Genomic DNA, 22,916 nt, shown 5'->3' with positions numbered 1-22,916 from the left:
CCAGGTGGCACTGGTGGTAAAGAACACACCTGCCAAAGCAGGAGACATAAGAGATGCAGTTTTGATCCCTGGGTCAGCAAGATCCCCTAGAGGAGGACCATCCACTCCAGTATTGTTGCCTGGAGAATCCCATGGACAGAGGAGTCTGGTGGACTACAGTCTGTAGAGTCACAACAAGGTGGACATGACTGAGTGACTTAGCATGCATGTGAGCACTCGGATCAGGGTACTGGCTCATGTCATCCTGCTACAGAGATATGAATTGGCCCCAGAGCCCACGGAAATTTTTGCTGTGAGGGTCATGCAAAAATGTTGTGCTACCACTCCTCAAGCAGCTGAGGAGTGTTTCCAGATGAACGCTAGCTTTCTGAGGGGACACACAATTTCCTGAAATACTTGCTGTTAATACATTTCGCTCAAACTGACTCCTACAACGTACTCTCATATTTCATGACTCAATCAAATAGTTCCCCCTGAGACCCTTGTGAAGAGGAGTTAAGGACCCCCTTGCCCTTCCAGAGACACGGGGCCAGGTAGTGTTACATACTCGCTGGTCTTTCAGTGTTTCATGTCAGAAGGCACATGGCATCAGTCAGTCCCAAGATCGGTCATCATTTGTTAAGATATTATCTGCAATGTTCCATTCTAAAAGTTACTTTTCTGCTTTGCAATTAATCTGATTGTGTTACTGGTGAAGTGATATTTCAGATTATGTGACTAACCTGTTCCTTAACAGTTCTGCACTTCTTTTTTTTTTTTTTTGGCCATGCTGCACAGTATGTGGGATCCTAGTTCTTAAACACTAGACTGTGAGAAAGTTCACCAGTTCTTCAACTAATACTTTTAATATCCATGGATAACAAGTTAGAATCTATTGTTACTAGGGTGGTTGGAAAATCTTGATTTTTCTACTCCTCTCATCCCTTCTACATTCATTGGTGAGCATTTATGTCAAAAAGTACAAAAGTGTCACTTACATTATATTTGTAAAAAATATTCACTTATTTATTTGGCTGCTTCAGGTCTCTCTTGTGTCATGATCTTCTGCTGTGTGTTACGGACACGTGAATTCCTTAGCTGTGGTGCTTAGCTCACCAAGCAGGGATCAAACCCAAACCCTCTGCATCGCAAGGTGGATTCTTAACCACTGGACCACCAGAAAGTCCCTTATCTACATTACTTTCATGAAAGTTGTAGGAACTTTATTTTGCTACCTCTGATGTAAGCCAGGTGTGCAGGCTCAGTCGTATCCGACTCTGTGCAGCTCCGTGGACTGTAGCCCATCAGGCTCTTTTGCCCATAGAATTTTCCAAGCAAGAATACTAGAGTGGGTTGCCATTTCCTACTCCAATGATGTAAGCTACTTCCATTCATATCTTATATGTAATAATTTAATTAAAGCCTGTAAAATAGGAAGCGCCAATTCGGAATATCAAAATAGTGGGTATGTCCACATTAGCATCTCTTTTTTTTCTTTTTACTACTCAGCTGCAGTTTATAGGATAGCTCTTATTTCTGCTGCATACTATCCAGGAGAACAGATACTGTAACACTCATATCCAGTCAGAGCATATAAAGGATCTTTCAGAATTTACACATTTCAAGCAATCATTGTTTGGTTCTAGTTGTTTTGTTGTCAATTTTTTTTTCCTTGTCACTCTTCCTGACTTCATTTCTATTCAGCTTTACTCTTTAGTCCCCTCTATGTTGGCCAAATGATCACCAGGAGAGTGGAGACTGGCAGAGGTAATTAGACGAGAGACGGATAGGCGTTTGCATCTTCAAGGGCCTAGCTGTTACTGCTGCTTCCTCTTCAATCCTGCCTAATTAACAGGTCTGAAAGAGATTGTGACACCTTGTTTTAGTTTATATTTTCTAAGTAAACCTACTATATCCACTATCCGTCTATCCATACATCAATCCATTCATCCACCCATCCATTCAATATTTGCTATCAGTATCAACCATGTCCGCGTTGCCGGGCACTGTCCGTGCTACCACACATACAAGAATAGGATGCACACAAGATGAGTAGGATACGGCCCCTACCCTTAAATCAATGGTCTCCAATCGTTTTGGCATCAGGACCAGTTTTGTGGAAGACAGTTTTTCCACAGACTGGGTGTGGGCTTTGCTTGGGGATGATTCAAGCATACTGCACTTCATTTCTATTATAATTACATCAGCTCCACCTCGGATCATCAGGCATCAGATCCCAGAGGCTGGGGACCCCTGCCTTAGAAACCTATCACCAAACAGGAATCAATCCTCCTCTAAGGCCCTCTCTCTTTTCTTTCAGTTATTTCCTCTAAAATATGAGCATTCCTTGCGTTTTTAACCCCTCAATGAAACTGCAGATCAAGTCTCCTTTTTTCTCCCCAATGTTACTTTTAATAGATTTGTTATGTTCATTCTGAGACCAGTAACAGCATTCTTCGATTGTCGCTCTCTTTAAGACAATGTATTGGAAATATGTAAATTAAGCAACTGCTTCTTATGACATGCATGTGCTATCCATATGAACAGTCCTGGTTGGCATGTTCACCCAGAGATACCCTTACACAGTTTGCCAGTTCATCAGTTCTGATCAAGACTTCTTTTCAGGACTGTTACTCACATCTGCTCCTTCATGATCACAGCCTTGGGGAGTGAAAGGGCTTGTGTAACTCAGTGAAGCTGTGAACCATGCTGTGCAGGGCCACCCAAGACAGACAGTGAAGAGCTCTGAGAAAATGTGGTCCACTGGAGGATGAAATGGTAACCCACTCCAGTATTCTTGTCTTGAAAATTTCATGGACAGTATGAAAAAGCGAAAAGAGACGACACCAGAAGATGAGCACGCCCAGACTGGAAAGTGTCCAGTACACTACTGGGGAAGAGCAGAAGGCAATTACTAATAACTCCAGAAAGAATGAAGCAGCTGGGTCAAAGCAGGAACAATGTTCAGTTGTGGATGTGTCTGGTGGTGAAAGTAAAGCCAAATGTTGTAAAGAACAATACTGCATAGACACTAAAATGTTAGGTCCATGAATCAAGGCAAATTGGACATAGTCAAGCAGGAGATAGCAAGATTGAACATTGACTTTTTAACAACCAATGAGCTAAAATGGATGGGAATGGGCAAATGTAATTCAGATGACCATTTTATCTACTACTGTGGGCAAGAATCCCTTAGAAGAAATGGAGTAACTCTCATAGTCAACAAAAGAGTCCAAAATGCAGTACTTGAGTGCTGTCTTACAAATGAAAGGATGATCTCGGTTTATTTCCAAGGCAAACCATTCAATATCACAATAATGCAAGTTTATGCCCCAACCACTAGTGCCAAAGAAGCTGAAGTTGACCAGTTCTATGAAGACCTACAATACCTTCTAGAACAAACACCAAAAAAAAAAAAAAAAAAACAAACAAACCAAGATGTTCTTTTCATCACAGGAGACTGGAATGAGGAACTCAAATGAAGAAGTATCTCTTTCCCTTTGAGGGAAATGAAGAAGTCAAGAGATACCTGGAATAATAGGCAAGTTTGGCCTTGGAGTTCAAAATGAAGCAGGACAAGGTTAATAGAGTCTTGTCAAGAGAACAGGCTGATCATAACAAACACCCTTTTTCAACAGCACAAGAGATGACTGTACACATAGACATCGCCAGATGGTCAATACAGCTATGTTCTTATAGCCAAAGATGGAGAAGATCTACACAGTCTAGAGAAGCTCTAGACAGTCAGTAAAAACAAGACCTGGAGCTGACTGTGTCTTGGATCATGAACTGTTTATTGCAAACTTCAAGCTTAAATTGAAGAAAGCAGGGGAAACCCACTAAGCCATCCAGGTAGGACCTAAATCAAATCCCTTATGATTATACAGTAGAGATGATCGGTAGACTCAAGGATAAGATCTGATAGAGTGCCTGAAGAACTATGGACAGAGGTTCATAACACTGTACAGGAGGCAGTGACCAAAACCATTCCAAAGAAAAAGAAATGCAAGAAGGCAAAGTGGTTGTCTGAGGAGGCCTTACAAATAGCTGAGAAAATAAGAGAAGCAAAAGGCAATGGAGAAAGGGAAAGATATACCCAACTGAATGCAGAGTTTCAGAGAATAGCAAGGAGAGATAAGAAAGCCTTCATACGAAAACAATGCAAAAAAATAGAGGAAAATAATAGAATGGGAAAGCCTAGAGATCTCTCAAAGAAAATTAGAGATACCAATGGAACATTTAATGCAAAGATGTGCACAATAAAGGACAGAAATGGTAAGGGCCTAACAGAAGCAGAAGAAATTAAGAAGTGGCAAAAGAACTGTACAAAGACGATCTTGATGACCCAGTTAAATGTGATTGTGCAGTTACTCACCTAGAGCCAGATATCCTGGACTGTGAAGTCAAGGCTGTGATAGGAAACACTACTAGAACAAACCTAGATGGAATTCTAGCTGAGCTATTTAAAATCAGAAAAGATGATGCTGTTAAAGTGCTGCACTCAATATGATAGCAGATTTGGAAAGCTCAGCAGTGGCCACAGGACTGGAAAAGATCAGTGTTCAATCCAATCCCAAAGAAAGGCAACGCCAAAGAAGGTTCAAACATACAATTGCACTCATTTCACACGTTAGGAAGGTAATGCTCAAAATCCTTCAAGCTAGACTTCAGCGGTACGTGAACCAAGAACTTCCAGATGTACAAGCTGGGAATAGAAAAGGCAGAAGAATCAGAGATCAAATTGCCAACATCCATTGGATCTCAGATACAGCAAGAGACTTCCAGAAAAACATCTGCTTCGTTGATTACATTAAAGCCTTTGGCTGTAGTGTGGGTCACAACAAACTGGAAAATTCAGAAATGGGAGTACCAGACCACCTTACCTGTTTCCTGAGAAACTTGTATGCGGGTCAAGAAACGACAGTTAGAACCAGACATGAAGCAACTGACTGGTTCAAAATTGGGGAAAGAATACGACAAGACTGCATATTGTCACCCTACTTATTTAACTTATATGCAGACTACATCATGGGAAATGCTGGGCTCGATGAATCACAAGCTGGAATCAAGATTGTCAGGAGAAATATCAACAACCTCAGATATGCAGATAATGGCAGTCTAATGGCAGAAAGTAAAGAGGAACTAAAGAGCCTGTTGATGAAGATGAAAGAGGAGAGTGAAAAAGCTGGCTTAAAACTCAGCATTCAGAAGATGAAGATCTTGGCATCCAGTCCGATCATTTCATGGCAAATAGAAGGGGAAAAAGTGGAAACTGAGACAGATTTTATTTTCTTAGGTTCCAAAATCACTACAGCTATGAAATTAAAAGATGCTTGCTCCTTGGAAGCAAAGTGTGACAAACCTAGACAGTATGTTAAAAGCAGAGACATCACTTTGCCTAAAAAGTCTAGCCAAAGCTGTGATTTTTTCAGTAGTCATGTATGGATATGACAGCTGGACCATAAAGAAGACCAAGTGCTGAAGAAGTGATGCTTTTGAAATGTGGTTCTGGGGATGACTCTTGAGGGTCCCTTGGACTGCAAGGAGATCAAACCAGTCAATCCTAATGGAAATCAGGCTACCAGGTCCTAAGATGGTGGAGGAATAGGACGGGGAGACCACTTTCTCCCCCACAAATTCATTGAAAGAACATTTGGATGCTGAGCAAATTCCACAAAACAACTTCTTAATGTTGGCAGAGGACATCAGGCACCCAGGAAGGCAGCCCATTGTCTTCGAAAGGAGGTAGGACCCAATCAAAAAATGGGCCAGAGAACTAAACAGACATTTCTGCAAAGATATACAGATGGCTAACAAACACATGAAAAGATGCTCAACATCACTCATTATTAGAGAAATGCAAATCCGAACCACAATGAGGTACCATTTCACGCCAGTCAGAATGGCTGCTATCCAAAAGTCTGCAAGTAATAAATGCTGGAGAGGGTACGGAGAAAAGGGAATCCTCTTACACTGTTGGTGGGAATGCAAACTAGTACAGCCACTATGGAGAACAGTGTGGAGATTCCCTAAAAAACTGCAAATAGAACTGCCATATAACCCAGCAATCCCACTGCTGGGCATACACACCGAGGAAATCAGAATTGAAAGAGACACGTGCACCCCAATGTTCATTGCAGCACTGTTTATAATAGCCAGGACATGGAAGCAACCTAGATGTCCATCAGCAGACAAATGGATAAGAAAGCTGTGGTACATATACACAATGGAGTATTACTCAGCTGTTAAAAAGAATACATTTGAATCAGTTCTAATGAGGTGGGTGAAACTGGAGCCGATTATAGAGAGTGAAGTAAGCCAGAAAGAAAAATACCAATACAGTATCAGTTCAGTTCAGCTCAGTCGCTCAGTCGTGTCCGACTCTTTGCGACCCCATGAATCGCAGCACACCAGGCCTCCCTGTCCATCACCAACTCCCAGAGTTCACTCAGACTCACGTCCATCGAGTCCGTGATGCCATCCAGCCATCTCATCCTCTGTCATCCCCTTTTCCTCCTGCCCCCAATTCCTCCCATCATCAGAGTCTTTTCCAATGAGTCAACTCTTCGCATGAGGTGGCCAAAGTACTGGAGTTTCAGCTTTAGCATCATTCCTTCCAAAGAAATCCCAGGGCTTATCTCCTTTAGGATGGACTGGTTGAATCTCCTTGCAGTCCAAGGGACTCTCAAGAGTCTTCTCCAACACCACAGTTCAAAAGCATCAATTCTTTGGCACTCAGCCTTCTTCTCAGTCCAACTTTCACATCCATACGTGACCACAGGAAAAACCATAGCCTTGACTAGATGGACCTTAGTCGGCAAAGTAATGTCTCTGCTTTTGAATATGCTATCTAGGTTGGTCATAACTTTTCTTCCAAGGAGTAAGCGTCTTTTAATTTCATGGCTGCAATCACCATCTGCAGTGATTTTGGAGCCCAGAAAAAAAGTCTGACACTGTTACCACTGTTTCCCCATCTATTTCCCAGGAAGTGATGGGACCGGATGCCATGATCTTTGTTTTCTGAATGTTGAGCTTTAAGCCAACTTTTTTACTCTCCTCTTTCACTTTCATCAAGAGGCTTTTTAGTTCCTCTTCACTTTCTTCCATAAGGGCGGTGTCATCTGCATATCTGAGGTTATTGATATTTCAAGATGGTAACGATAACCTTGTATGTGAGACAGCAAAAGAGACACACGTCTAGAACAGTCTTTTGGACTCTGTGGGAGAGGGCGAGGGTGGGATGGTTTGGGAGAATGGCACTGAAACATGTATATTATCATGTGTGAAACGGATCGCCAGTCCAGGTTCAATGCAGGATACAGGATGCTTGGGGCTGGTGCACTGGGATGACCCAGAGGGGTGGGATGGTGAAGGAGGTGAGAGGGGGGTTTAGGGTGGGGAACACATGTACACCCGTGGCAGATTCATGTCAATGTATGGCAAAACCAATACAACATTGTAAAGTAATTGGCCTCCAGTAAATAAATAAATAAATTTAAATTTAAAAAAATAAATAAAGGAAATCAGTCCTGAATATTCATTGGTGGGTTTGTTGCTGAAGCTGAAGCTCCAATACTTTGGCCACCTGATGCAAAGAGCTGACTCATTGGAAAAGACCCTGATGCTGGGAAAGATTGAAGGCGGGAGAAGGGGGCAGCAGAGGATGAGACAATTGGATGGCATCACTGACTTGATGGACATGAGTTTGAGCAAACGCCGAGACATAGTGAAGGACGGAGGAGCTTGGCTTGCTAGAGTCCATGGGGTCACCAAGAGTTGAACATGACTTAGTGACTGAACTACAGCGATATCTTTGTCTGCTATTTTCCCTGGTGGATCAGATGGTAAAGCATCTGCCTACAATGCGGGAGACCCAGGTTCGATCCCTGGGTTGGGAAGATCTCCTGGAGAAGGAAATGGCAACCCACTCCAGGTCTCTTGCCTGGAAAATCCCATGGATGGAGCGTTGTAGGCTACGGTCCATGGGGTCGCAAAGAGTCAGACACAACTGAGTGACTCTACTTTTACTTTCACTTTCTAGGAAGCTGAGAACTGCTAAGTAGCATTTCTTGGCCTCTCCTTTTTAGATGACTTCTTTGAGGAATTGTGTATTTCTCCCACCTGTAGTGAAATGACATGGACAGAAAACATGATATAAAGGAAAGGGAGAAAAACATTTGCTGTCAGGGGACAGATACAATTCTAAAGAAAATTTATAATTTATTTTCCCAATATAATCCCTTGATAATTCTGTATGAGAGAAAATAATGTTAATACAGTATTTCATCAAATTTTAGAGAATGTAGCTCATGTTATTCTTTTTAGGAACTATACTGACCATTAACAATGCTAATCTACCTAAAATTATATTTGTGGTGGTCAATCTATATAATTCTTTTAATTATCTTGGTTTTGGGTGTGTTTTTCTCAACATGAGAATATACTACAGAGTATTCAGAGGGCTACAATTTTTCCCCCACAGGAAGAAATAGTTAGTAATGGTTAACTATTGTTAACTAGCTATTGCAATGGTCATTTTTTTGTACTTACAAAGTAAAATTTAGAACATTGTCTGTGGTTACTTAATGCAGATGGTGACGGCAGCCATGAAATTAAAAGACGCTTACTCCTTGGAAGAAAAGTTATGACCAACCTAGATAGCATATTCAAAAGCAGAGACATTACTTTGCCAACTAATGTCCGTCTAGTCAAGGCTATGGTTTTTCCTGTGGTCATGTATGGATGTGAGAGTTGGACTGTGAAGAAGGCTGAGTGCCAAAGAACTGATGCTTTTGAAGTGTGGTGTTGGAGAAGACTCTTGAGAGTCCCTTGGACTGCAAGGAGCTCCAACCAGTCCATTCTGAAGGAGATCAGCCTTGGGATTTCTTTGGAAGGAATGATGCTAAAGCTGAAATTCCAGTACTTTGGCCACCTCATGAGAAGAGTTGACTCATTGGAAAAGCCTCTGATGCTGGGCAGAGGGATTGTGGGCAGGAGGAGAAGGGGATGACAGAGTATGAGATGGCTGGATGGCAGCACTGACTCAATGGACGTGAGTCTGAGTGAACTCCAGGAGTTGGTGATGGACAGGGAGGCCTGGTGTGCTGCGATTCATGGGGTCGCAAAGAGTCGGACAGGACTGAGCGACTGAACTGAACTGAACTGAATTCAATTGTTAATGAAGAGAGGTATATCACAATAGCTTTTTAAAACATTTTTCAATATCTATTGATGAATTTGTTCTCTTTAAAGTATAATCATTGATAGCAATTTCAGTGGTAAAATGTCATAATTTAATTCTAATGATCTTTATCTCATTCGACACACACAACACCTATTTGAAGAAGATAAGGAATGTATTATCATCATTTATCAGATAAGGAGAGCCTTAAAGAGACTCTTGTACATGCCTTGGGCCTTGTCCATGCCCACACATCTTAGGGCCAGAGATAAAAACAGAACTGAGGTCTCTTGATTCCTGGACCAGGATGCTTTCCATTATAACATACTATCTATCTTCCTAGTTGCTCTTTAAAAAAAAATTATTTGCTTATGTATTTACTGGCTGTGCTGGGTCTTCATTGCTGTGGGCTTTTCTCTAGTGGCGGCAAGTGGGGGCTTCTGTCTGGTTGTGGTGCTTGGGCTTCTTACTTCGGTGGCTTCCCTGTTGCAGACCCCGGGCTCTGGAGCACAGGCTCAGTAGTTGTGGTATACCAGCTAAGTTGCTCCGTGGCACGTGCAATCTTTCCAGACCAGAAATCAAACCCATGTCTCCTGCATTGCTAGGTAGATAGAGTTTCTTGACCACTGAGCCACCAGAGAAGCCCCCTAATTGCTCCTAAAACCTGTGATCTGTTGCATACAAAGGAAGTGCCAAAGAAAAATTCTGTCAGTAAAATGAGCAATGTCCTAGTTGGGAATCTAACAAAATATGATCAAACTATGTTGTTTTCCTTCGGTCTTGTTCTTACTTATTCTAGATCAAAAAGGAATAAATAAATTCATACTACCAGAAATTTACCAAGAAACTGGTTATTTCACAGTTTTGAGGATTTTGTGCCCAGTACTAATTCATATATCATCCTTTATTTGGAAATCTTTGGTATTATTCTGGACCAAAATAGTTCTAGTAATATTAGAAATATTGCTGAATCTGATTCATTTTTTATAATTAAAATTTGTGACATTGCAGATCAATTAAATTAGCTCCACCCAATAGGCCTTATGACTTACAGATGGTTTAGTTTCTTGGTAAAAATGATCTTCTCAGTAGAGCATGAGAAAATAATGTTTCTTTCACTTTCTAGTTTGAGTTTAGAACTAGGGATAATTTAATGATTGTTTAGGCCCTATTCACTGCTAAACCCTTGCAATTTTATTCTATACTTGCTCTGGCTAGGGAGAACACTGTCCAATTTACAAAGACATTTTTTCTTTAAAGAATGCCTGTTGATTCCAGATATAAAATAGAATGATGTCAAACATTTAAAAGAAAAGTAAAAGTTATAGAAGGCAGAGATGTGATGGGGAAATTACTCTTGATTTGAGTCTCAAAAAAATAACGGGGTAGAGCTTAATATAGGTAGTAGAAACTCACTGAATGTTTGTATATGAATTAGTTTAACATGTATTCATGACATATATCTTAGCTTTTATCTTTTCTAGAAAACCAGTGATATCCACAGTCTAGGTTAGGAGATCCTGTTGTTTCTATCGCACCTCAACATACTTCCGTAGCAATTTGTCATCAATGATGTTGTTGAGATTCATATCATTTTTATTACTACATTTACTGGGGCTGCCAGAGACTGAGGCAGTGAGATTAACTCATCTTCCAAGGTTGGTAAAGGAAGCGTCATTAGTCATCACTTACTACCCTTTATTATACTCGTTTTACTCGTCTCTCTGCTGCACTGTTGATTGTTTGTGGATTACATCTGAGTAATCAGCTTCTACAATAACAAGAGCAACCAATATTCTTTGAGTAGTCATGCTGTTTTACGTGTCTGACCTCATTTAAATCTCACAACATACGTATGCTTAGGTACCATTATTCAACTGATTTTACCATAAGATACATTTGATAGTCATTTCTTTTAAGATAAACCACATAATTGAAATGATTTCAAAAGGCTATAATTATTTTTCACATTTTATTTATTGATGATTTTAAAATAATCTTTATTCTTCAGAATAGATTGAATATAAATGAAAATTGCAAAGTACAGTGTTCCCATATATACCCTACAGTCTCCCTTATTATTAACATCTCACTTTAATATTACATATTTGTCACAGTTACTAAGCCAATATTGAGTCAGTACTTTATTCAAACTTTCTCAGTGTTTCTTCCATTCCAAGATCCCATCCAAAATACTACGTTACTTTTAGTTTTCAGGTCTCCTTAAACTCCTCTTGTCTATTACAGTTTCTCAAACTTTCCTCGCTTTTGATGAACTTAGTTTTGTGGAGAACTAAGGTATTTTGACTTCCCTGGTGGCTGAGACGGTAAAGTGTCTGCCTACAATGCAGGAGACCTGGGTTCAATCCCTGGGTTGGGAAGATCTCCTGAAGAAGGCAATGGCAACCCACTCCAGTACTCTTGCATGGAAAATCCCATGGATGGAGGAGCCTGGTAGGCTATAGCCCATGGGTCACAAAGAGTCGGACACGACAGAGCGACTTCACCTTTTCAAGCTATTTTTTTGTAGACTAGTCCTCAACTGGAATTCACCTAATGTTTTTCACGTGATTAGACTGGGGTTATGGGCTTGGGGGAATAAGACCACAGAGGTGAAGTGTCATCTTTTTCACATCAAAGCAAGGGTACATATTGTCAGTCTTTCTTATCACTGTCACTGTTGACCTTGATCAACTAGCTTAGGTAGTATTTATCAGATTTATCTACCAAAAAGTTACTTTTTTTCTTCCCTTTCCACATTGTACTCTCTGGAAAGAAGTTACTACAAGCACCCCTCACTTAGGGAATGGGGTGTTATACCCCATCCCATCGAGTGGGGAGTAGCTACCTAATTTTTTATAATTCTTCTGCAAGGGATTTCTCTCTTCTTCCCTGTATATTTATTTGTTCACTCATTTCTATCTGTATGGACTCGTGGATCTTATTTTACACTTTGGGTTACGAGGCAATACTACTTTCTCTATTTTTTTTTGCTCAAAGTGTTCCAGCTCTGCGCACTGGGAGCTCTTCCAGTCGTTTCCTGTGTCCCTTTGTCAAAACTCACACCAATTTGCATTTCTTTTCTTGAACACTTCTTGACTTCCTGGTACTAAAAGATGTTCCAAGATCATCTTATACATTCCTACCCAAGTCCTAGAATCAGTCATTTTATCCTTGTTTACTTTGATAGGAGAATAGTGTTAGGAACAAAAATCTGGGTACTAGGTGTGCTTGTTGCCAGAAGGGTGTCAGTGCCTCTAAGCCCTCTCCGCTGACAGAGCAAAGATATATGTGTATATACACATCTCTATCAATAAACTAAGCTAATCATGATTTTATATGGATTTCTCCAACTCTATTACCACATGGCTAATTTATAATAATCTTTTCCTTGCTTATTTATAAGCTTCCACCTCAACAATGAGAAACCTGGCTCATGCTATTCTCCATCCAGTTACTTAATTGTTCAGTTCCAGCGGACTCATATAGAGTATCAGAACTGTTGATTGTACTCCTGTGGGAAACAACCTTAGCAACTAGAGTACATTGCTTATGAGCATTTCCTTTTGCCTTTAGTCTTATAGACTCTACTCACTTCCAAATCTACTAGGGCAGCAAATTTTACCCTGACCCTCTTCAATGTGGTTGTTCCAAGCATTCTGTAATACAATTACATTCTTTTATCACAGCCTGTATTCCATCCTGCTATTCCCCAACCTTCTAAATGAATAATATGTTAAGGCTCACTCTTTGCTCTAAAGGTCTATGGATTGTGAGAAATGCATAGTGCTATTTGTCTACCATCACAGTATCATATACAATAGTTATATCACCCACACAATTTCTTGTACTAGATATATTTAGCCTCTTCCTATCTCCCTGAGCCCTTTGGAAACCACAGATCTTTTTACTTTCTTCATAGTGTTTTGCCTTTTCAGAAATGTCAAGTAATTGGAATTATACAGTATGTAGCCCTTTTCATACTAGTTTCTTTCACTTAGCAATATACATTTAGGTTTCATCCATGTCTCTCATGCCTTATTTCTTTGTTTTGCTGAATAATATTCCACTGTATGGATGTACCACAATTTCTGTATCCATTCATCTATGGGAGAGCAGGTTGGTTGCTTTCAGTTTTTGGTGGTTATGAAAAAGCTACTTTACATATCTATGTGCAGCTTTTTGTGTAGACATAAATTTTCAGATTAGTTGGGGAAATATTCATGAGTACAGTTTCTAGACTGCATGGTAAGACTATGTTTAGCATTGTAAAAAAACTGCCAAACTGCCTTCCAGAGTGGCTATACGACTTTGCATTTCTGCTACCAGTGAATGAAAGTTTCTTCTAATGTGTACCTTAACCAGCAGTTGGTATTACCAAGTTTTCTTTTCCTTGTTCTTTTTTTTTAAATTTAGCCATTCTAATAGGCATTTAGCAGTATCTCATTGTTTTAATTTGCTGTTCTCTAATGACACATGATACTGAGCCTCCTACATGTTTCTTTGCCATCTGTATATTTTCTTTGGTGAAGTGTCTAATTCTTTTGCTTAATTTTAAACTGAATTGTTTTATTATTGTTGAATACTAAGAATTTGTTGAATGCTATGAATTCTTTTTATATTTTGGATACAAGTCCTTTATCAGAAAAATGTTTTGCAAGTATTTTCTCCAAGTCTGTGGCTTGTTTTTTCATTTTCTAAACAGCCTCTAACAGAGCAGAAGTTTTTAATTTTAATGGCTTGTCAGTTTGTTTGTTTGTTTTTGGCTGTGCCATGTGGCACGCAGGATCTTAGTTCCCTGACCAGGGATTGAACCCATGCAGTGGAAGTGTAGAGTCTTAACCACTGAACTGCCAGGGCAGCCTCTTCATTTTTTTTTTTTCATGAATTGTGACTTTGGTGTTGTATCTAAAACCTCATCGCCAAAACCAAGGTCACCTAGATTGTATCCTATGTTTTCATCTAGAAGTTTTATTATTTTACATTTTACACTTAGATCTGTGATTCAGTTTGAGTTAATTCTGGTGAAAGATGTATGGTCTCTATGTTTTTGTTTTATTTTGTATATGGACACAATTTTTTCCAGAACAACTTGTTGAAAAGGCTATTCCTTTTCCATTGAATTGCCTTTGTACTTTTGTCAAAGATCAGTTGACTATATATGTGTGTCTATTTCTGGGGTACTTTTTCTATTGTTCTGTGTATGCATCCTTTTCTCAGTGTTGCACTGTCTTGATTACTGTAGCTTTATAGCGACTCCTGAAGTCAAGCAGCGTAGTTTCTCCAATTTTGTTCTTTTTCAGTATTGTGTTAGCTAGTCTAGGTCTCTCTCTTTTTTTTTTTTAACTGAAGTATAATTGACCTGCTGCTGCTGCTGCTAAGTCGCCTGAGTTGTGTCTGACTCTGTGCGACCCCACAGACGGCAGCCCACCAGGCTCCACCGTCCCTGAGATTCTCCAAGCAAGAACACTGGGGTGGATTGCCAGTTCCTTCTCCAATGCGTGAAAGGGAAAAGGGAAACTGAAGTTGCTCAGTCATGTCCGACTCTTCGCGACCCCATGGACTGTAGCCCACCAGGCTGCTCCATCCATGGGATTTTCCAGGCAAGAGTACTGGAGTGGGTTGCCATTGCCTTCTCCGAACTGACCTACAAGACTATGTTATTTCCAGGTGCATTACACAGGTGAGTCAATATACCCATACACTACAAAATGATGACCATGATGTCTAGTTACCATGTCACCCAACAAAGTTGTTACAATATTATTAATTGTATTTCCCCATCTTTACATTTAATCCCTGTCACTCAATTTTTTTTTTTTTTTTGGTAACTGGAAGTTTATCTCCCTTGCCTATTTCACTCACCCCCTATGCCCTTCCCCTATGGCAACCACATTTGTTCTCTTTATCTATGACTGTTCTATTACATTTTTTCATTTGTTTTGCTTTTAGATTCCACATATAAGTGAAATCATACTGCATTTGTCTTTCTAAATTTGATTTTTTTTTTAGCATAATACCCTCTAGGTCCATCCATGTGGTCACAAATGTGAAGATTTCGTTCTTTTTTATGGCTGAATAATAAATCTACTGTGTGTGTGGATGTATCTCTATCTGTGAGTGTATGTATACCAAGTCACTACACTTGCGTCTGACTCTGCAGCTACCAGACTCCCCTGTCCATAGGATTCTCCAGGGAAGAATACCGGAGTGGACTGCTATGCCCTCCTCCAGAGGATCTTCCCAACCCAGGTATTGAACCCCAGTCTCCTGCATCGTAGGTGGGCTCTTTACCAGTACCACCACCTGGGAAGCCCATCTATATCTATAGCTATATCATCTGTCTAGCTATACACATCTTCTTTACCCAGTCATCTATGGATGGGTGTGACAGACCAAAATCACTGCAGATGGTGACTGCAGCCATGAAATTAAAAGACGTTTACTCCTTGGAAGAAAAGCTATGACCAACCTAGACAACATATTCAAAAGCAGAGACATCGCTTTGCCCACAAAGGTCCATTTAGTCACATATGAATGTTACAGTTGGATTATAAAGAAGGCTGAGAGCCGAAGAATGATGCTTTTGAACTGTGATTTTGGAGAAGACTCTTGAGAGTCCCTTGGACTGTGAGGAGATCCAACCAGCCAATCCTAAAGGAAATCCGTCCTGAATATTCATTGGAAGGACTGATACTGAAGCTGAAACTCCAACACTTTGGCCACCTGATGCAAAGACCTGACTCATTGGACAAGACCCTGATGCTGGGAAAGATTGAAGGCAGGAGGAAAAGGGGAAGACAGAGGATGAGATGGTTGGATGGCATCACTGACTCTATGGACATGAGTTTGAGCAAGCTGCGGGAGTCGGTGACGGACAGGGAGGCCTGACGTGCTGCAGTCTATGGGGTCACAGAGTCGGACATGACTGAGTGACTGAACTGAACTGAACTGATTGATGTGTACTTAGATTGCTTCAATATTTTGGCTATTGTAAATAATGCTGCAATAAAACTAGTGTTTTTATTTTCTTTGGGAAGATACCCAGAAATGGGATTGCTGGGTCACATGGCAGTTCTATTTTTAATTTTTTGAGGAACCTTCATATGTTTTCCATAGTGACCTTACATTCCCACCAACAGTGTGCAAAGGTTCCCTTTCCTCCACATCCTTGCCAGCCCTTGTATTATTTCTTGTCTTTTTGATAACAACAATTCTCACAGGTGCAAGGTGCTATCTCGTTGTGGTTTTCATTTGCATTTTTCTGATGATAGAGATGTTGAGCATCTTTTCATGTGCCTGTCAGCCATCTGTATGTCATCTCCAGAAAAAAAAAATCTATTCAGATACTCTGCTCACTTTTTATTTTTTTATTGACTTCTGAATTTTATTTTTCTTTCAATTACATTATTTTTAAAATTTATTTATTTTTAAATTAAGAGATAATTGCTTAACAGAATTTTGTTTTCTGTCAAATCTCAGCACTTTTTAATCAGCTTGTTTCTTTGATACTGAATTCTTTGTATATTTTGGTTATTGACTCCTTATCAGATACATCATTTTCCATGATCTGATGGGCAATTTTAAAAGAGTATTTAAACGTCTGTGTGAGAAGGAGGAAAGAAATGCATGCAGAGAGAGCAGTTAAGGGGTGGATGAAGTGATTAAGGTGAGGAGGAGATGATGGAGGCTTGGGTTAAAGTGTATGCAGTGGAGCTGAGTGAAGCGGAAGGAGTCAAGATACGTTTTGCAGTAGCAGTGATAGGACTTGGTCATGGATTGGATATGGGTGGTAAGGGAGGGCAAAGTGTCGGTGATGGCTTGGGGCATGTGTAGCAATGAAAGAATATGAAGCAAGAACAGACGTGGGGGAAATATGTTCTAACATCTCAGGTTCAGACGCCTGAGGCCCATCAAAGACAAAGTACCACACAAGCTGTGAGATTTATGAACTTGAAAGAAGGCTGTACACTGGAAGTACACATTTGGGAGTTATACAGAGATGGCAACCAATGCCAGAAGAATGGATCAAAAGGCAGGAGGTGTAATATAAGAATTCTGATATTCAAAGATCAGAAAGATGAGGAGGAGCTAGTGAAAAAGAATGAGAAAGGGGGAGCAGATATAAATGACAGCAGAGAAGCCAAAACTCTCCTTCAGTTATTGCCATTTAATTTTGTCCATGGATTCTTCAGGGTCACGGCTGTTTCTCCAAGGTCTAAGGGAGGTCATTCACTTTTGTGCAGTTGTTCTTCTCATGCGAATGTCCTACTGAATAGCTGCTGGGCCCCAAACACTTCAGCTCATCACTAGCAACTCATCACTAGCAACTTTCTTTAAATTCAATCACATATGGCCATTTTCCTAAAGGCATCCCCAGAATAAATATCAAGATGGCTGGTGAAAGATGCCTTCTGCAGTCAGCTAAATGCTGGCCTGGAATCAAGAGTCAGATTTTCAGTACTAAGTCCTTGAAATTCAGCCAGTCTCTTTCTTTATCACGTGAATTGGTTTTCTCTCAGGGGTCTCTTTTGTCTTCTGCTATGATGAAACCAGACTGACTGTCAGTAACGGGAAGGTAAGAGCAAGGTGAAGAAGTGTTCACCTTAACACTTTGCATTTGTCATCAGATTTCGTGGTCAAGGTCAATATCCTTGGTGAAGATGGTGATATTATAGGATGTAGTAAATGGAAGAACTGTAAACCTAGAAATACTCAGTTGTGTGTGATAGAATCTTTCTGGATTATAACCAAGCCAGAAGAAATGGGAGCAATACTGTGCTTTGCACTCATCACTATGTCCCTGAATGCACAATATGGCCTCGAAGTATAGCTATGTGAAGAGAGAGAGGACCAGTAGCACTGATCTATAAAAGAGTCTAGACGTACTGGGCATCTCAAAATAATGAATATTCAGTGCAAGATGTTTGGAGCTGAGATTCTTGGGAAGGGAGTAGTGTTTGCTCCTGGAATTGTAGATCAGAATTTCCAGAAGCTACACAGTTTGAAAAAGACCATTCTGATTCATAATTCTGGTGGAGGTGGTGATGAGTTCAGTTCAGTCACTCAGTCGTGTCCAACTTTTTGCAACCCCATGAACCGCAGCATGCCAGGCCTCCCTGTCCATCACCACCTCCCAGAGTCTACTCAAACCCATGTCCATTGAGTCGGTGATGCCATCCAACCATCTCATCCTCTGTTATCCACTTCTCCTCCTGCCCTCAATCTTTCCCAGCATCAGGGTCTTTTCAAATGAGTCAGTTCTTCACATCAGGTGGCCAAAGTATTGGAGTTTCAGCTTCAACATCAGTCCTTCCCATGAACACCCAGGACTCATCTCCTTTAGGATGGACTGGTTGGATCTTCTTGCAGTCCAAGGGACTCCCAAGAGTCTTCTCCAACACCACAGTTCAAAAGCATCAATTCTTTGGCACTCAGCTTTCTTTATAGTCCAACTCTCACATCCATACATGACTACTGGAAAAACCATAGCCTTGACTAGACAGATCTTTGTTGACCAAGTAATGTCTCTGCTTTTCAATATGCCATCTAGGTTGGTCATAACTTTCCTTCCAAGGAGTAAGTGTCTTTTAAAAATTTCATGGCTGCAATCACAATCTGCAGTGATTTTGGAGCCCCCCCAAATAAAGTCAGCCACTTTTTCCACTGTTTCCCCATCTATTTGCCATGAAGTGATGGGACTGGATGCCATGATCTTCGTTTTCTGAATATTGAGCTTTAAGCCAACTTTTTCTCTCTCCTCTTTGATTTTCATCAAGAGGCTCTTTAGTTCTTCACTTTCTGCCATAAGGGTGGTGTCATCTGCATATCTGAGGTTATTGATATTTCTCCAGGCAATCTTGATTCCAGCATGTGCTTCTTCCAGCCCAGCATTTCTCATGATGTACTCTGCTGCTGCTGCTACTGCTAAGTCACTTCAGTCATGTCCAACTCTGTGCGATCCCATAGACGGCAGCCCACCAGGCTCCACCATCCCTGGGATTCTCCAGGCAAGAACACTGGAGTGGGTTGCCATTTCTTTCTCCAATGCATGAAAGTGAAAACTGAAAGTGAAGTCGCTCAGTCATGTCTGACTCTTCATGACCCTATGGACTGCAGCCCACCAGGCTCCTCCATCCATGGGATTTTCCAAGCAAGAGTACTGGAGTGGGGTGTCATTGCCTTCTCCGGATGTATTCTGCATATAAGTTAAATAAGCAGGGTGACAATATACAGCCTTGAGTGAGCCTAACATATACTTTATCCCCAGCCTCCAATATGTGCAGTTGAAAATTATTATAGGGACTTCCCTGGTGGTCTAGTTGTTAAAGACTTCAGGCTTCTACTGCAGGGGGTGTGGGTTTGATCCCTGGTTGGGAAACTAGATCCTGCATGCCACAACTAAAAGATTCCTCATGATCAACAAAAAGATCCTGCATGCTGCAACTAAGACCTGGTGCAGCCAAATAAATAAATAAACAGTAGAAACATGTGATTCTAGATTGAGGAGAAATCAGAGCTAACCAAGGCCTTTGCATTTATGACTTTCTCATTTCGTTTAACTCTGTCTTCAAAGATTCTTTTCTTGGTACTTATTTTTTTGAGCATTGTATTTTATGTGGAACTAAGATCCCACATGCTAAGTGGTCTGGCCACCAAAAAAAAGAAAAGATAAAAAAGACAAACAGAAAAAAATTATTATAATAAATCCAGTGAAATATAAATAAACTGGGAAGATACATTTGCAACATATATAGCAAACTATTAGGGCTATAGTCCATGGGGTCGCAAAGAGGAGGACATGACTGAAGCAACTTACCACACACACACAGAGCAATAATTTATTACATAAAATCTCTTATAAATCAGTAAGAAAAATATATGCAACTAATAGAAAGTGTGCAATGAATACAAGTAGACAGTTTTCAAAAGAAAGAAGCTTAAATGCCAATAAACATGATTAACTGTTAAGCAACAGTAAATATCATTATCAGCCTATCTCATTGGTAATGATTATAAAACATAATTAAATTCAGCAAGAATAATGGGGTGTAAAGAAACGAGCACACTTTCATAATTTCGGTGGAATTATGAACTGATACGCTTCTGGAGGTTAATCAGTCATCAGATACCCAAAATTTTAAATTAAAGCTCCTTGACCTAGAAATTTCCCTTGTAGAAATTTATGCTAAGAATATAGTTAGACAAGTTCACAAAACTGTGCATACTGGGGTACTAATAGTTAAATTGCTATAATAGCTCAAGTTGGAAACAATCTAAATTTCAGAGACTAAATAAACTGTGGTATATCCATATAATGGAATATTACAAGTCAGTATTTTTACATTGAAAAGTGCTCCTAATCTATTGTTAAGAAATAGATTTCTATGATCAGAAAGCAGATTATAGAATAGCATTAAAATAAATAAACATTTGTGTAAAGAGAAAAGAGCTTATATAGATGTGTAATGCATGCATGCTAAGTCACTTCAGTCGTGTCCAACTCTGTGCAACCCTATGGACAGCAGCCCACCAGGCTCCTCTGTCCATGGGATTCTCTAGGCAAGAATACTGAAGTGGGTTGCCATTTCCTTCTCCAATAGATGTGTAAAAATCTGGAAAAAGAAGAGAAACGAGATTGTGAGGGATTTTCACTTCACTGTTTTATTTGTAATTTTTTCAATACACAAGAATTATCAGGAGAATCAATATCCACTTCATATAATAAAAATAATTATATACAAGGTAACAAAAAAGTAAACATCCTAAAAATCTTTTCATGAACGGTGCGTTAAGGCAAAATTGTAATTCCAAACTAGCTAAGAATATATGTGGCTCAGCCGTGTATGGGGTCGCACAGAGTCGGACACGACTGAAGCGACTTAGCAGCAGCAGCTGGTAAAGAATTCGCCTACAATATGGGAGACCTGGGTTCGATCCCTGGGTTGGGAAGATCCCCTGGAGAAGGGAAAGGCTATCCACTGCAGTATCCTGCCCTGGAGAATTTCATGGATTGAATAGCCCATGAGGTCACACAACTTTCACTTTCACTTCCTTTCATGGTGTAATGGATACTACATACTTTTTTACCTTTTTGGAGTAGGGGTGGAATGGCCAGTGCAATGAACAGAAAACTGGAACTAATAGACAGCAATTACTATTACCATCGATTTTCTTCATTTTCTGTGAGTATGATCCACTTGGCAACATTTACTTCTATAAGATTCAGTGTCTCTCTACTGCTCTTTATCAGACTTCCTTTCACTTCTGACTCAACAGATTTTTAGGTTCTGCTTTCTTTGAAAGCATAGGTTGCTGACAATATTGACAACATGGAAATATAGAAACACCAGGGGAAAAGAGTGGATAGCTTGATTTATGTTCTGTATGGGCTGGAAGACATTTAAAACATATTTTTCTATTTTATGTGAAATGATATTTTTATAATCATATCCTCTCCTTTAGTTTTTGTAGGTAACTGTGTTGTATTTATATTCATTCCCCAAGAAAGAACTTCATTCTCGAAATTTTGCAGATACCAACCATGGATGCTTGTATTTGATTTTGTTCTGACATAATGCCACCAAGATCTTGGTTAGATGGCTGCCAGTCTAGCTGAGTGGACATGCAAGTCTCCTTCTGTTGCACAAATAGGGTAGGTAGACTTTGGGTTTGGTCAGCCAGTGGTGTCTGCACACACCTTGTGAATTGAGGACTGGCCTGTCAGTCTCCATGCTGGGTGATAGGCCAGGGCAGGTAAGTTCTAGGGCTCTGGTTCCTGGTGTATGTTTGGATAGCCCATAAATGCAAACAAACGTACTACTCTACCAGGTAGGTCATGGAGGCAGTGCAAGCGCCCTGCCTGACATATCTGTCATCACTCACGTAAGAATTTCATATATGTGACAGGCGCCCCCTAGTGAACAGAGGCACTCAAGTTGGCCTCGCTATAAAAAAGGGGCTGGGGAAATCCCATCTGAAATGGTTTTAAGAATTTGATACTTTATTAAACAAGCGGAGATGCCGAGATTTTGCAAATGTGAAAGGAAAAGAGGGGAGGGATCTGTTCTCCATAGAAAGTATTCAGGATCTCACAATGCAGAAATAGTAGTCAATTTTCTAGATGAAATTCAAACTAATCTGAACCTTGCCAGACCATCAAAATAGACGAGTAAATTGTTGATCATTATTCACTCTTATCCACTCCAGTATTCTTGCCTGGGAAATCCCATGGACAGAGGAGTCTGGCCGGCTACAGTCCATGGGGTCACACAAGAGTCAGATGGGACTTAGGAACTAAAACAACAATCCACTCTCCAAACTTGACAGGATGTTTTATACATAGTGTATAGCTTCTAGAATTGGACAGATACACATACATTTAGGTTGAGACTTGAGAAACCATAATTTCAATACAAAAACCTTCAATCTGTTTTTTTGATAAATTACATTTTGTTTGGTTAATTTCCAAAAACCAGAGAGCATTTAATGAAGACTATGGTTGCTTGTGTGATACAATAAATCAGTTACTTTTAGTTCTCTCTTCTTTCCTTAAAATGTCTGCCACTTACAGTTCTTTTTATGTTCTGAAAAAATATATTATCATTTTGACATCATCATAAATACTTATTTATAGCACTGGGTTGGGTCTTTGAAAAGGAACCCAAAATAATTCTTATCCTCCAGGATGCTTCCAATATAAAATAAAATCAAAGATCATATAACAGGTCAATTGGAAAACAAATAACTATGACAA

The sequence above is a fragment of the Ovis canadensis genome, chromosome 8 (genome assembly GCF_042477335.2).
Source record: "Ovis canadensis isolate MfBH-ARS-UI-01 breed Bighorn chromosome 8, ARS-UI_OviCan_v2, whole genome shotgun sequence".
Taxonomy (NCBI): domain Eukaryota; kingdom Metazoa; phylum Chordata; class Mammalia; order Artiodactyla; family Bovidae; genus Ovis; species Ovis canadensis.
The sequence above is the reverse complement of the archived record's forward strand: the minus strand, read 5'-3'. Positions refer to the sequence as shown.